The sequence below is a fragment of the Ursus maritimus genome, unplaced genomic scaffold (assembly GCF_017311325.1).
Source record: "Ursus maritimus isolate PB19 unplaced genomic scaffold, ASM1731132v1 scaffold_6, whole genome shotgun sequence".
Taxonomy (NCBI): domain Eukaryota; kingdom Metazoa; phylum Chordata; class Mammalia; order Carnivora; family Ursidae; genus Ursus; species Ursus maritimus.
In genome coordinates, this window is record NW_024426774.1 from 49943620 (window position 1) to 49957178 (window position 13559).

The window sequence follows — 13559 nt, forward strand, 5'->3', positions numbered from 1 at the left end:
GTAGGCAAAGCAATAAGCCCATACTTCCTCCTTTGGGAAGTTCAGGTCATGCGAGCCACCAGCCTGTACGTGAAAACCCTTACCACAGCACTACTCACTAACCACAATTAAAGCCGAAGTCATTTGCCCCTCCTGAGTCTCTCAAGACATATTCTGCCCTGCGTGGGAGCCTGAGGCATGAAAGACCTCATTATAATCATAATAAATCTATTAACGCCCTCTTGGTACATGTGCGGTGTCATCAGTATTTACATTCAAATCGTTCCTCATCTGCAGAGGGACCACAATGCAGCTCTACCACTAACTAGCTGAACGATTAGGTTAATTACATAATCTTTTTTACTTCAGTTTATCTGTTTGTAAAAGGGGGATAATAACAGTACTCATGCTGTTTTGAAGATTAAATGGATTAATCCATGTTAAGAACTTAAAGCAGTGCCTGGCACATAGTAAAAATTTAACAAGTGTTCCTACTGGTGTGAACCTTTTTAATTTAAAGTTTGGGGCATTTGTTGAGTTCTTTCAATTAAAGGGCTCAGGTTAATTCAGTTATGACACATATTTTTGGTATCATTTAATTCATATCCTTGCCTCTATTCTCTACTTCTGGAAACTTTCTCACACTTTGTCTCCTATTTTCCATCAAATTTGCTTTTCGTTTTGTTTTATGGGACATTTCCTCAACTTTATCATACAGCTTTATTTTCTGTGGCCTTTATATCCATTGTCCTTAAAAAAAACAAATCAAAACAAAACAAAACCATGGGGCTCAAACTTACAACCCCGAGATCAAGAGTCACATGCTCTACTCACTGAGCCAGCCAGGTGCCCCCCCCCATTCTCCCCTTTTTAATTAATAGATCTCTGGTTTTTAATCAGCCACTTGGTCATCCAGACCTGGCACAAAGAGAAATACTTTCTGAGCATCAAGGGACACTAGCAACAGAGAAAAAAAGGCAACCCACAGGATGGAAGAAAATGTCTACAAATCTTATATCTAATAAGGGATTAATACCCAGAATATGTACAGAACTTCTAAAACTCAAAAACAAAAAAAACTCCATTAAAAAATGTGCAAAGGACTTGGATAGACATTTCTCCAACGAATCTGAAAAGCATATGAAAAGATATTCAACATTACCAATAATTGAGACAGTGCAAACCAAATATACAAGATACCACTCCACACCCATTAGAGCAGGTATTACCAAAACACGCACACACACAGACACACACACACACACACACATGCACACAAAACCAAGCAGAAAATAGCAAGTGTTGGTGAGGATGTGGAGAAATTAGAACCCTTTTGTACTGTTGTTGGGAATGTAAGATAGTACAGCTGCTGTGGAAAATAGTATGGAAGTTCCTCAAAAAAATTAAACGTAGAATTACCATATGATCCAGCAATTCTGCTTCTGGGTATATACCCAAAAGAATTGAAAGGAGGGACTTGAATAGATAGTTGTATACCAATGTTCATAGCAGCATTATTCACAAAAGTCAAATTTCATTGATGGATGAATGGATAAACAAAAGATGTTATGTATATACAATGGAATACCATTCACCTTTAAAAGAGAATGAAATTCTGTTATATGCTACAACATGGATGAACCTTAAAGACATTGTGCCTAATGAAATGAGCAAGACACAAAAGCACAAATATTATATGATTCTGCTTTTATGAGGTACCTATAATCGTCAGATTCATAGAGACACAAAGTAGAATGGTGATTTCCAGAGGGTAGGGGAAGGGAGGTAGCAAGTTATTGTTTACTGGGTACAGAATTTCAGTTTGGGATAATGAAAACATTCTGGAGACGGATAGTGGTGATGGTTGCACAGCAACGAATGTACTTATGAACTGTAATGAACTGTATACTTAAAGATGATAAAAATAATAAAATTTCTGTTGTGTAGATTTTATCACAATAAAAATAAAAGAGATACTCTTTGAGGATGAAGATTTATCACCATGACAGAAATGGGATGTGCAGGAAGGATTGGTGTACTCCTCTTGTTTTCCTCTCTCCAACTGACACCATCTCCTATAACTTTGTGACTGGTTATTGTCTACTGTCTCTCGCTTTGGATGCCTGTTTATTCTACATACCATTATCAGATATCCAGGTCCCTCCTTCATTGTCTTTTGGCTTCCATAGTTTCTGATAGGAAGTCTGCTGTAATTCTTATCTTCCCACCTCCCACTGTGAATGTAATGTACCTTTCTCTCTGTCTACTTTTAAGATTTTCTCTTTGTGATATCCCGTCATGAAGTTGTGAGACAGTGTCAGTGGTATGGAGGGAAACAACTGGAGCCCACCAACACCTCCCCACATCCCTTTGCTATCCTGTAGTATATCTTCATCCTTGAAGAGTATTTCTGATTGTGCAAGAAAACAATATGGACCTGAGGACCCTGTTTTTCAAAGCTTTGAGATCTTGTAAGCACCTCTCTCACCAGATAGCTGAAGGTCACCTTAGGAAAAGAAGCAACGGAGGGCGGGGAAGTTATTTTGTGGTCAGATTTTTTTTTCCCTAAAGAAGACAGGTATTTCTTGTAGGATCTGCTTACATTATTTAACCAGATCACATTAAAACCAGAGCAGACAATCCTAAAATTATGCCTAATAACACAACTGGGAAATACATGAAGCTGTGTGACTAGTGATCCTGGTGTTGAGCAATGTAGTGGCCCTGCTTACCATCCGCCTTCCTGTTCTTCACATTATTCATCTCTTTGCAATGCTGATTCCTCAAACAGATCTTAAACTGACCATCCTACCTAAGATAGCCATTCCTTCAACCATTCTTTAACCCTTGCTTTATCTTTCTTTATAATAATCACAACATGACATTTTACTATTTATTGGTTACTTGTTTATTTTCACTCTCCTCCATTAGAGAAAAAGTGCTATGGTTGCATTTTCATTGTCTTATTCATATCATATACCCACAGCCTACGTGAGAGCCTGTAATGTCATATCATATGCACAATAAAATTTGTTGAATGAATGAATTTATTTATGTATTAACTTTATTATATTATTTATATTAAGTATATATTTAACATGTTTATTGCTACTTAATCGGATTTTATTTCACTGTCCTTTTCATTTTTATAATTAATCCACTCGTGTAATCACTTACTAAGCCTCTCCTCTGTGTTATGTGTACAATTGGCATGAGAGGTGGGGAGAGACAAAGATGTATAAAGACTTCGATAAAGAAATCCCCACTTCCTGAGAGATAAAATTCAAAGTCCTTAGCAAACAAAAAATGCGACACTCTAAATTTAAGGGGGAAATTTAAAAGCACTCAAGAAGTTAAGTTTGTTTTTGGACGTGTGAGAGAGTCCCTCTGCTTCTTTCCAACCCTTCCAAGGAGCCCAACTCCCAACTTCCCGATCGTGAAGCACAGCGCCAGCTCGCAACCAGCCTAGCTCAAAGCTCCTCCCTTAGTAATGGACAGTTAGGGAAATCCCACTGAGGCCCGCCCCCATGCCCCTCCTTGCTAGACTGAACGGCGCAACCCGGTGGGAGGGGCCGCTGCTCAGCCAATAGAAGAAAGCTCCAGCAAGAGCCTGTGTAAACAAACCCAGAGGTGCGGAGCCTTGGGCTCCTCCCCCGCGTGGGGGCTGGACGCATCCTTGGCTCAATGCCTATCCAGGACTAGCGCAATATTCTTTCAGCCAATCAGAGCCGGTGTCTCCCGAAAGGAGGCGCTCTATCCTGAGAGAAAGAACGAAGGGAGCAAAAAGACAGATGTTAATACCAATCGGAAGCTGGAACTTCTGAGGGAGTGGGCGGGAACTGCTTCACATTTAGACCAATAAGCAACACACATGCCCTTCTAGGTGACTGAGCGGCATCATCTTCGGTCCAATAGGCGAATGGGGCGGTGCCCAGCAACCAATGGCTTGGGTTCGGGGGCGGAGTAAGGAGCCAGTGTGCTGTAAGAGGTAACCTGGCGAGTGGCTGCGGCGCTTCTCCCGTGCGGTGGCTCACGCTTTGGTACTGGAGGCCGAGACTGTTCTGGCGACGGCGACTTCTGTGGCGACGGCTGAGGCTCTCGGAGGAGTGGCAGAGTACGACCTGGAGGAAGAGCTTCTGGTCAGCCCAGGTGGGCTCGGGACCCCGGCTGATGGGGAGGGGACTCGCGGGAAGCGCCGCTCTGCTGGCTCTGGGGGCGCCCTGCGCGTCCCTTTGCGCAGCCGTCGGGGCTGTGAGGGGCGACGCGCGCCTGTCCGAGCTCCTGTGGTGAGGGTAAGCCGGCGGTCCACGTTGTGGCCATCGGCGAGAAGGGGCGTTCGCTGGGGTTACTCTCTGCCTCTCGCGGGCGTCAGGGGGTCTTAGTCCCTTTCTCCCCGCACAGACGCGCTATTCCTCCCCCGCCCCTCAACTTCCCTGAGCCCCCTCAGCCTCCTTCGGACTGAAACCTCTGGCTTGCGAGTCCCCTCACTACCCCAGTGCAACACCGCGAGGCAAACTGACCGGTGTTGCATCCCCCGGTCCCCTCCCCAGGCGGGTAGGGGGAGGAGTTGCGCGTTTTCACCCCTCCCCCATTCGCGGGCCCGAGTGCGTTATCTGCGTTTCTTCTACTCTCTCCACCTCCCACTTTACTCCAGCTTTTGGTCTTGATACCTAGTTTGAGTGAGGAGCCCTGGCCACTTCTCTGCTGCCTTCCGTTCTGCTAGTGAGTCCCTTACCCCTCCCACGTCCTAAATTTCATCCACATCTCTCATGGAAACTAACATTTTCCACTTGCTCCTTCCAAGCAGCTGGAAGGTGAAGGCAAAGAGAAGCAGAATACACAGTACAGGGAGTTTTGCAAGATTGGGAACTTTAATCAGTTTTGTTAATGGTAAACTCTTCTTGCCTTCCTTAAAATGGCATATGATTATAATACCCTCTCTGAAATCCTTGTCCCAATACAATTGTTTCGGTGATAGTTTCTGAAAATGCAGGTGAGAAGGGGTTTCTGGCCCCAAGAAATTTAAAATGTATTATTATTTTAAGTAGGCAGTTTTCATTATACTTTTTTTTCTTCTTTTTTTCCTCATTATACTTTAAATAGCTTAACTGGAGTGGCAGAGAGTTTGCAGTGTAAGGGCCTGTCCACCCTAGTTTATCATAAAATATACCACATACTTTAGCTATGTAGCACAATGTGATTTGATTACAACAAGAATATGGATAATATGGCTTTGAATCTGTTTAAAAACAATATTCTCTTTTCACCATTCACAGAGGATTTGTATTCACATTTACAGTATATCAGTTTGTGTTTTAATGGTATTGGTTTTACATAATAGTGCAGACTATGTTGTGCCTAAATAAAATTATCCCAAGAAATTTGTGGGGAAAAGTAACTTGTCACTTTAGAGTTTTGAAAATATTAATTTAGATATTGGACTGTAAGGGTTTTGTTTTTAGGAAATAGAAGTATTGGATTAAGTGTGATGGGCCCCTTAGGCTATGTGTGTATGAGAAAGAGTGCGCAAGAGAAAATACATGTGTACAGAACTTTGTAGGTTCTAAAAGTACTTAGTTTCGTGACTTCATATAAATTGGTTTTGTTTTTCTCAGTTTGCAGAGGTGAAATTCAAGCAGTGAGTTTAATATGTACACTGTGTTTTGGCCAGAATTTTGCAAGTTCTTTTGAAAAATTCTCGTTTTCTTTATATGATATATATATATATATATTTCCTTGTATTTTACTATGGTAAGACTATACCTTGTATATAGAGAAATAAATCTAGTAGAGTGAATTAAGAGAATCTTTACTCTGAGGAGGCAGCATTGCATTGTCTAATAGACCATATGTTTGAGCCCTGTTAATAAATCACATGAAAAAGGGGACGATCTTAAAGCTATTCTAGCAAATGCCCAGGTATTGAGGACAATAAAAATATTAATTACAGAATTATTAACAGTCATCAAAGAAAAGTCCTGGAAAAACTGCAAATCTCTGAGTTGGTTGCTGTTATGCGTTGGTATAGGCTGTGGTTGAAAACCAAAGTTATTTTTTTTTACAGTCTTTTCAGGTGTATTTGTGCTTAGTAATTACCCTTTTGCAGATTTAAAAGATTATAACTGATTTCTTCCTAGAGATCTTGTCTTTAAGGAGCCCACAGTTTAATGGGAGAGAAACCTGTAAACCAAGAATTAAATGCAGAGGGAGAGATTCTGCAGTGCAGGGTAGTATGCAGGGCACAGAGAAGCACTGTGACCCCGTGTCCTGGCCGCATCTCCTGTTCTAGACTTTCTGAAGTGCCATTTCCTAAACCTACCTGTTTATTTTACACTTGGGTCTTTCTCTGTAGGTGCTATTCTCTCTCCTTGAAAGCCTTTTCTGCACCTTATATGCGTAGTGAGGTTCTATTTCAAAATCTTTTAAAGCCTGACACTGGCCTGCACTCCATCCAAATAATTATTTTCTATATCTTTCTGTTAGTTCATTATAGATAAGTATCTTTGATTCTCATTATTTACAGTAATTTTGGTCTATAAAGTCACCTAGAACACTAAATTAGTAAATACTGAACCACTGCTCCTAGGGAAATTATGTCCATATATACATCTTACATAGATTATAATATTATGTAAATACAGTTCCTCCTGGTAAATTCTATTTTCTTTATTTTACAGTAGAGAAAATGAGGTTCAGAAGTGTTAAGTGACTTCCCTGAGGCCACTCTCTAACAAGTGCCAGAGTTAGGCTTCAAACCCTGTCTGATTGGCCCCTGAGCTGGAGCTTCTTGCACTACCCTGCACCGCCCCTACCACCTGTGTCCTCTAGTCATCCCTGTGTGAGACTGGAAACACAAATACAGAGCACTACCTTCTTCCACCTTAGCTGAGAATGTGTTTGTGGGGTGACTCAATTTTTGCACTTTGTGCATGTCTGTGGATGACTGAGAAGGCATGGTGAGTGTCAGTTTTGTGGTTACAGAGAAATTTTAGTAAGTAGGAGAATTCGCAAATACAGGATCCATAAAAAAGTGAGGATCAACTGTACTTGTAAGTGACCTCCGGAGTCTATTTCACGATAACCTTTCTTGCAGTCCGCTGTAGAATGTTCCTTTAGCTTCTTTGAGAATTTGTTCACTTATTCGACAAATATTTATTAAGCACTTACTGTAAGCTAGGCTTTGTTTTAGACTCTGGTGAACAAAAAGATTAAGCTCTNTCCCTTACTGATATTATATTTGAGTAAGAGAAACAGTTAATAGCTCAGGGGAGAGGTCTGGGTTGAAGTGATAAATTAACTTGACCAGAGTAAAACCTGGTGTGCCCCTTCCACTTCATATCTCCTAGCATATTGACTTCCAGAACATTTCTGTTTTACTCTGTGCATAAACTCTTCCTTTAAGCCTCTCTCCATTAACCTCTGTCAACTTATAAGTGTCATCAGTTGATTGTGAGGCCATTTACCTGGCAGGATTTTCTAGAAGGATCAGGCTGATTTGGTCTTTGATTTCTGGCTTTGCCACTTACCAGCTGAGGGACTATAGTCAAGTTGTAGAACTCTTAAGCCTGTTTCCTAATTTCAAAAGTGGTGATATGATGTGTTAGGCCCTTGTCAATTGAAAAGAAGAGGCACACACATACTACCTTTGATCATGAGGGTTTAATGTAAATTTAAATGGGAAGTCATCTCAGCAGCCATATTGTCCCTTGGCCCTACTGCTTTCAAAACCTTAAAAAACAATAACTGAGCAGTATTTAGAAAAGGATTTGAGCTCTGGAGACCTGCCTTCTTTTACTTTGCTCACCCAACATTTCTATTTCCCAAGAGAGAACCTGATTGGATTGGTTTGTCACCTAAAATAGAGGACCCCTATTGGGCAGAATTTTGAGCCAAGCCATGCCCTAGGTGATCTCTCTCAAGTTCAGCCTGTAGATTGTCTTTAGTTGGGGCTCTGAGTGCTAGTCCAATTGATTGTGGCCCAAGAAACGGGGTTGGTTTCATGCATTATCTACTGAACAGATCTTATCATATATAAAAAGAACCACTTGGAGACAGTTTCTTCAGAAGACAGTTGAGAGTATAGCAGTCCTTAGAGCTTTAATGTTTAATAAAGAATGTAATAAAGTAAACATATGTCAAATATTCCATAAGTCTTCCTTTTGGTATTACATTTAATATTATTACAGTGTGGTTATTTGTTTATATGGCTGTCTTCCTTACTAGACTGTGAGCTCCATGAATGTGGGGTCCACATTTTCATTTTTCTTTCTTTCTTTCTTTCTTTCTTTCTTTCTTTCTTTCTTTCTTTCTTTAAAAGATTTTATTTATTTATTTGAGAAAGAGAGAGCAAGGGAACAAACAAGGGGAGGAGCAGAGGGAGAGAGATAAGCAGACTTCACTCTGAGGGCAGAGCCCGACATGGGGCTCAATCAGGACCCCGAGATCATGACCTGAGCTGAAATCAAGAGTTGGATGCTTAACTGTGCCACCCAGGCGCCTCTCCACGTCTTCATCTTTCTGTCCTTCATGTCTACATAGTAATAGGTGCATAAATGTCTGATTTGAGAAATTCCTTTCACTTCCTGAAAGGATGGGAAGATATGAAGGCCTCCCAAAGAAAGTATTTTTTAACCTGATTCTTAAAGGACGAGTAGGAACATTTTCCAGATATATAAAACTTTGAGACAGCATTCCAAGCAGGGACCAGCAGGTACAAAGGCACAGAGATATAAACAAACAAAAATCACCTAAGGCAAAAACTGTGAATGGGCTTGGCTAGAGGACATGTCACAACTGAGTTAACTCAGACCACTGCTGCTCAGTAAAGGATACAAGTTTTAGGGAGAGAGCATAATATTCTCAAGCTGTTGGCAAGGTTTCACTAACAGTTTAGAAATACAGGAATTGAATTATGGGGAACTGTTATACCTGAAGAAGTGACTTTGTTTACTTCTTCATCATGAAGCTCATATGTGCCCTACACCGTTCAAGGTGTTGAAAATATAATCAAACATATTTTCAAGGAGCTCACCAGCAAGGAGACAAATGGATGACCTGATTTATCATGTGTTAAGTGAGATAATAGAGATATAAATAAATGCTGTGTAAACCAGGAGAAAGGAGCAGTTAGTAATATAGAGAGCACTGGGGAAGATTTCTCAAATGAGGTAATATTTGAGCAAGGCTTTGGTGGGTGAAGAGGAAGGAGTTCACTAGATTGAACATAGGAAATTTTTAAAGAATTAATACTTTTGTGTTAGGAAAGATTTAAGAATTACCTGTTTTTGCTGTATCTGTTGTGGGTGTTCAATTAGTAACTACTTTTATTCAAGCAGTTAGTCTAAACACGAGATGTAAATAGTTATTCCATAGTAGAAGAATCTTGTGTCAAAATAAACTGGGTTAAACAAAGGTTTCTGTGATGCAGGACTTCTCTAGAGCCTTTATTATATTAATGTCCACTGTGAATTGTGGCTGTCCAAAAGGGGTGCATTGTATTTAACCGTGGTCTTTCCTTTCTACCCCTCTGAGACATATCTAATCATATTTTGGAACAATATCATATGAGACATAGTTTGAGGAATGCTGAATCAAATATACTTTGGGGCATCTGGGTGGCTCAGTCACTTAGGCATCTGACTCTTGATTCTGCCTCAGGTCATGATCTCAGGGTTGTGAGATTGAGCCCTGTGTCAGGCTCTGCACTGGGCATGGAGCCTGCTTAAGATTCTCTCTCTCTCCCTATCCCTCTTGCCCTTTCCCCACTCCCTCTATAAAAAATAAAAGTAAAATAAAAAAATAAAACCTTTTTAAAATATACTTTAACAAACCAAGATTTATCAGTGGACTCCATGTGCATTATAAAATAACCTGTGTAATTTTTTTAAGATTTTATTTATTTATTTGGCAGAGAGAGAGAGCAAACACAAGCAGGGGGAGTGGGAGAAGGAGAGAGAGAAGCAGATTCCCCGCTGAGTAGAGAGCCCAATGTGGGGCTCGATCCCAGGACCGTGGGATCATGACCTGGGCTGAAGGCTGATGCTTAATGAACTGAGCCACCCAGGCACCCCTAACCTGTATGATTTTACAGGAAGGAAGGAGAGACATTGGGGAGAAAGAATAGATCCTAGTCAACTTATTATCATCTTGGTTAGTAAGTCCCAAACTTAAAAAAATGTATATTTTATAATCACCCCATTGAAAGTATGGCTTATTCGTATTTTGAAATTCTATGAGGTGTTTGGAGACCAGACTAAAGCAGGAGTGAAAGACAAAGGTTGTCTTGAAGGTGAGGATGTTACTTTTATTATGCATTAATTTTGGGCCACACTAGATATATATTTTGCCAGTTAATAGGAATTTATTTAGAAGCATCCAGACCCTCTCCTAACTCCAGAGTTTTGGGAGTTATATGCTAGCATTCTTCCTTCAATAAGATCTGATTATATGAGCTTTAGGGACTGAGGCCTTATACTGTATAATTTTAATTCATCTGTCAAATTCTGATTATGTGAGTAACTCCTGAAGTATTATTAAAATTAAGGAAGCGGGGCGCCTGGGTGGCTCAGTCGTTAAGCATCTGCCTTTGGCTCAGGGCGTGATCCCGGCATTCTGGGATCGAGCCCCACATCAGGCTCCTCTGCTGGGAGCCTGCTTCTTCCTCTCCCACTCCCCCTGCTTGTGTTCCCTCTCTCTCTGGCTGTCTCTCTCTCTGTCAAATAAATAAATAAAATCTTTAAAAAAAATAATTAAGGAAGCAACAGTTATGTTTTTGAAAGTGCGCTGAATTTGCAGTCAGAAGATCTAGGTTTGAAATTCGTCTCTGCCAAGCTTTCTATTTGAATGACTTTGAGCACAACTGCCTAACCCTCTGTTGCCTCCTTTTCCGTTTTGATAGAATGAAAATACATAGGGTTAGTGTAAGAATTAAATTCTGCGCATAAACATACTTTAGGAAATCTGAAGAACTCACTGTACAAATATACGACAGAGCAAAGGAATATATCCAGCTTAGTTTGAATTAATGTTTTATTTATCATTTTTAATTTTATATCACAGAAATAGTACATTACTTTTGTAAAATTAGAAAGCATTGATGGGCAAAAGGTATGGGAAGAAGCAACAAAGCACTCCATAGACCCACCATACTATGGTAGTGGTTCACATTTTGATGGGTATATTTTATACTTTTTATGCACATACATCATCTTTTATAGAAATGTGTTCATTTGCATGTTTCAGTCATTTTATTTTTATGAGATGAATCCCGTAAGAGTACAATTGCTTGATTCACGGAATCGTTCCATCTTTTGCTACATAATGTTGTATATAATGAGAACTAGAAAAGGGGTTACCTCTCAGCCTGGTGAACGGGTGTCCTTGTAATCATCTAATATCTGAACCATCCCAGAAGCTTCATCAAAGGCACATTCAGAAACAAATCTGATGTATGTATGTGGTTATGCTTAGCATTGTTTGTAATAATATGATAGGGATGACCCCAGTGTTTGTCAACAGGGAACTGGTTAAGTAAACTGTGGTACATGCAAACCACGGAATATTGGATAGTTGTAGAAAAGAATGAGGAAGACTATGGACTGACCTGATGGAGAAGAGCTCTAAGATATATTGCGATTTTTTTAAAAAGAGGCACAGCATGCAACCATGTATTTGGTATGCTACTTTTTGTGCTGAGAAATAAAGAAGGGTGGTTTAAGAATATACATTTATTTATATTTGCTTATAATTGCAAAAAGAAATTCTGAAACGATTATATAAGAAGCCAATGGAAGAAATAGGAGTAGAGATAGGATTTTGCCATATGCCTTTATATATATTTAAAACAATTTTTTGAATCGTGTTTGTGTTACCTTTTCAAGAAATATGTGAATGAATGAATGAATGAATGAATGAATGAATGAAATGGGGTTATGAGAAAGAAGAAAGGGTCATAAGGGGTGCCCATCTTTTTGATGTCAGGTGAACACATAGCAACAGTAGCAAAGATTAGAAGATTGGCCCCAAGTAGCAAGGGTCTGGCAGGGTTTTTTTTTTTTTTTCTTCCTTTACTCAATTTTGTATATTTAAAAAATACTTTGAACACAATAAAACAACTGAAAACAATGTTTCCAGATGGTCGCCCCATGGCTTTAGTCGCTGCTTTCTTTTACATGTTCACTTGTAGTATTTTTTAATGCATACATATTCTTTTCAATTGTAATCACCCTTTTCATATTTTTTAACCTACCTAGTTATGTTTTTTCTGTGTTGCTACTGGAGGACCCTTAAAAATAATGAAGATAAGGGCACCTGGGTGGCTAAGTCAGTTAAGCATCTGCCTTCAACTTAGGTCATGATCTGGAGTCCTGGATCGATGGAGCCCCACTTTAGGCTCCCTGCTCAGTGGGGAGGCTGCTTCTCCCTCTCCCTCTGTCCCTCCCCTGCTCCTGCTCTCTCTGTCTCTGGCTTTCTCTCTCTCTCTCTCTAATTATTTAATTAAAAAATAATGAAGATAGGGGAACTTTGTCCAGCGCACATCCTTTTTTTTTTTTAATTAATGATTTTTTATTATGTTAGTCACCATACAGTATACCCCCGGTTTCCGATGTAAAGCTCGATGATTCATTAGTTGCGTATAACACCCAGTGCACCATGCAATACGTGCCCTCCTTACTACCCATCACCGGTCTATCCCATTCCCCCACCCCCCTCCCCTCTGAGGCCCTCAGTTTGTTTCTCATAGTCCATAGTCTCTCATGTTTCATTCCCCCTTCTGATTACCCCCCTTTCTTTATCCCTTTCTTCCCCTACTGATCTTCCTAGTTCTTATGTTCTATAGATGAGAGAAATCATATGATAGTTGTCTTTCTCTGCTTGACTTATTTCACTTAGCATTATCTCCTCCAGTGCCGTCCATGTTGCAGCAAATGTTGAGAACTCGTTCTTTCTGATAGCTGAGTAATATTCCATTGTATATATGGACCACAACTTCTTAATCCAGTCATCTGTTGAAGGGCATCTCGGCTCCTTCCACGATTTAGCTATTGTGGACATTGCTTCCAGCGCACATCCTAAAAGTGGACTGATTGACCTCAAGAGGTGGGAATTCAAGCCCTGTAGTCTGTGTGTGACACACATACATGAGGAAAATAAGAAAGATTTAAATATGTATAAATGAAAACATTTCTCCCTAATTATAAAAGAAGCCACACTTTCTTAACAATAATTCGAAAACAAAATATAAAGAAAAATGATCTGTAATTTTGCTACCCAAAACATTCTGTTTTTTTGCTTTTTAGACCTTTTATTATGCATAGAAACATTTTTTAAGGTAGAATCATGATATATATATATTTCTGGCAACTACTGAGATGCTCATGTAGGTTTTTTTTTCCTTTGCCTGTTAATGTGAAAAAATACATTTTTATGTTTCATAATTTTAGACTATCCATGCATTTCTGGGCTGAACCATATTGGTCAGTGTTGTTGTTTTGTTTTTAAATAAATTGCTTGATTTTATTTGCTCATGTTTTATTTGAAAATATATGTCTATAGCATGGAAATTGGTCTGTAGTTTATCT

General features: G+C 39.7%; 1 protein-coding gene across 1 annotated transcript in view; it reads left to right on the top strand.

The window, feature by feature from the left end:
* The first annotated feature begins 3925 nt into the window (after nucleotides 1-3925).
* Nucleotides 3926-13559, top strand: part of PAIP2B (poly(A) binding protein interacting protein 2B) — a 32605-nt gene continuing 22971 nt past the window's right edge. The window contains exon 1 of the mRNA XM_008699979.2: nucleotides 3926-4128. The gene's annotated coding sequence lies outside the window, so the exon portion shown is untranslated. The remainder of the gene's footprint in view (nucleotides 4129-13559) is intronic.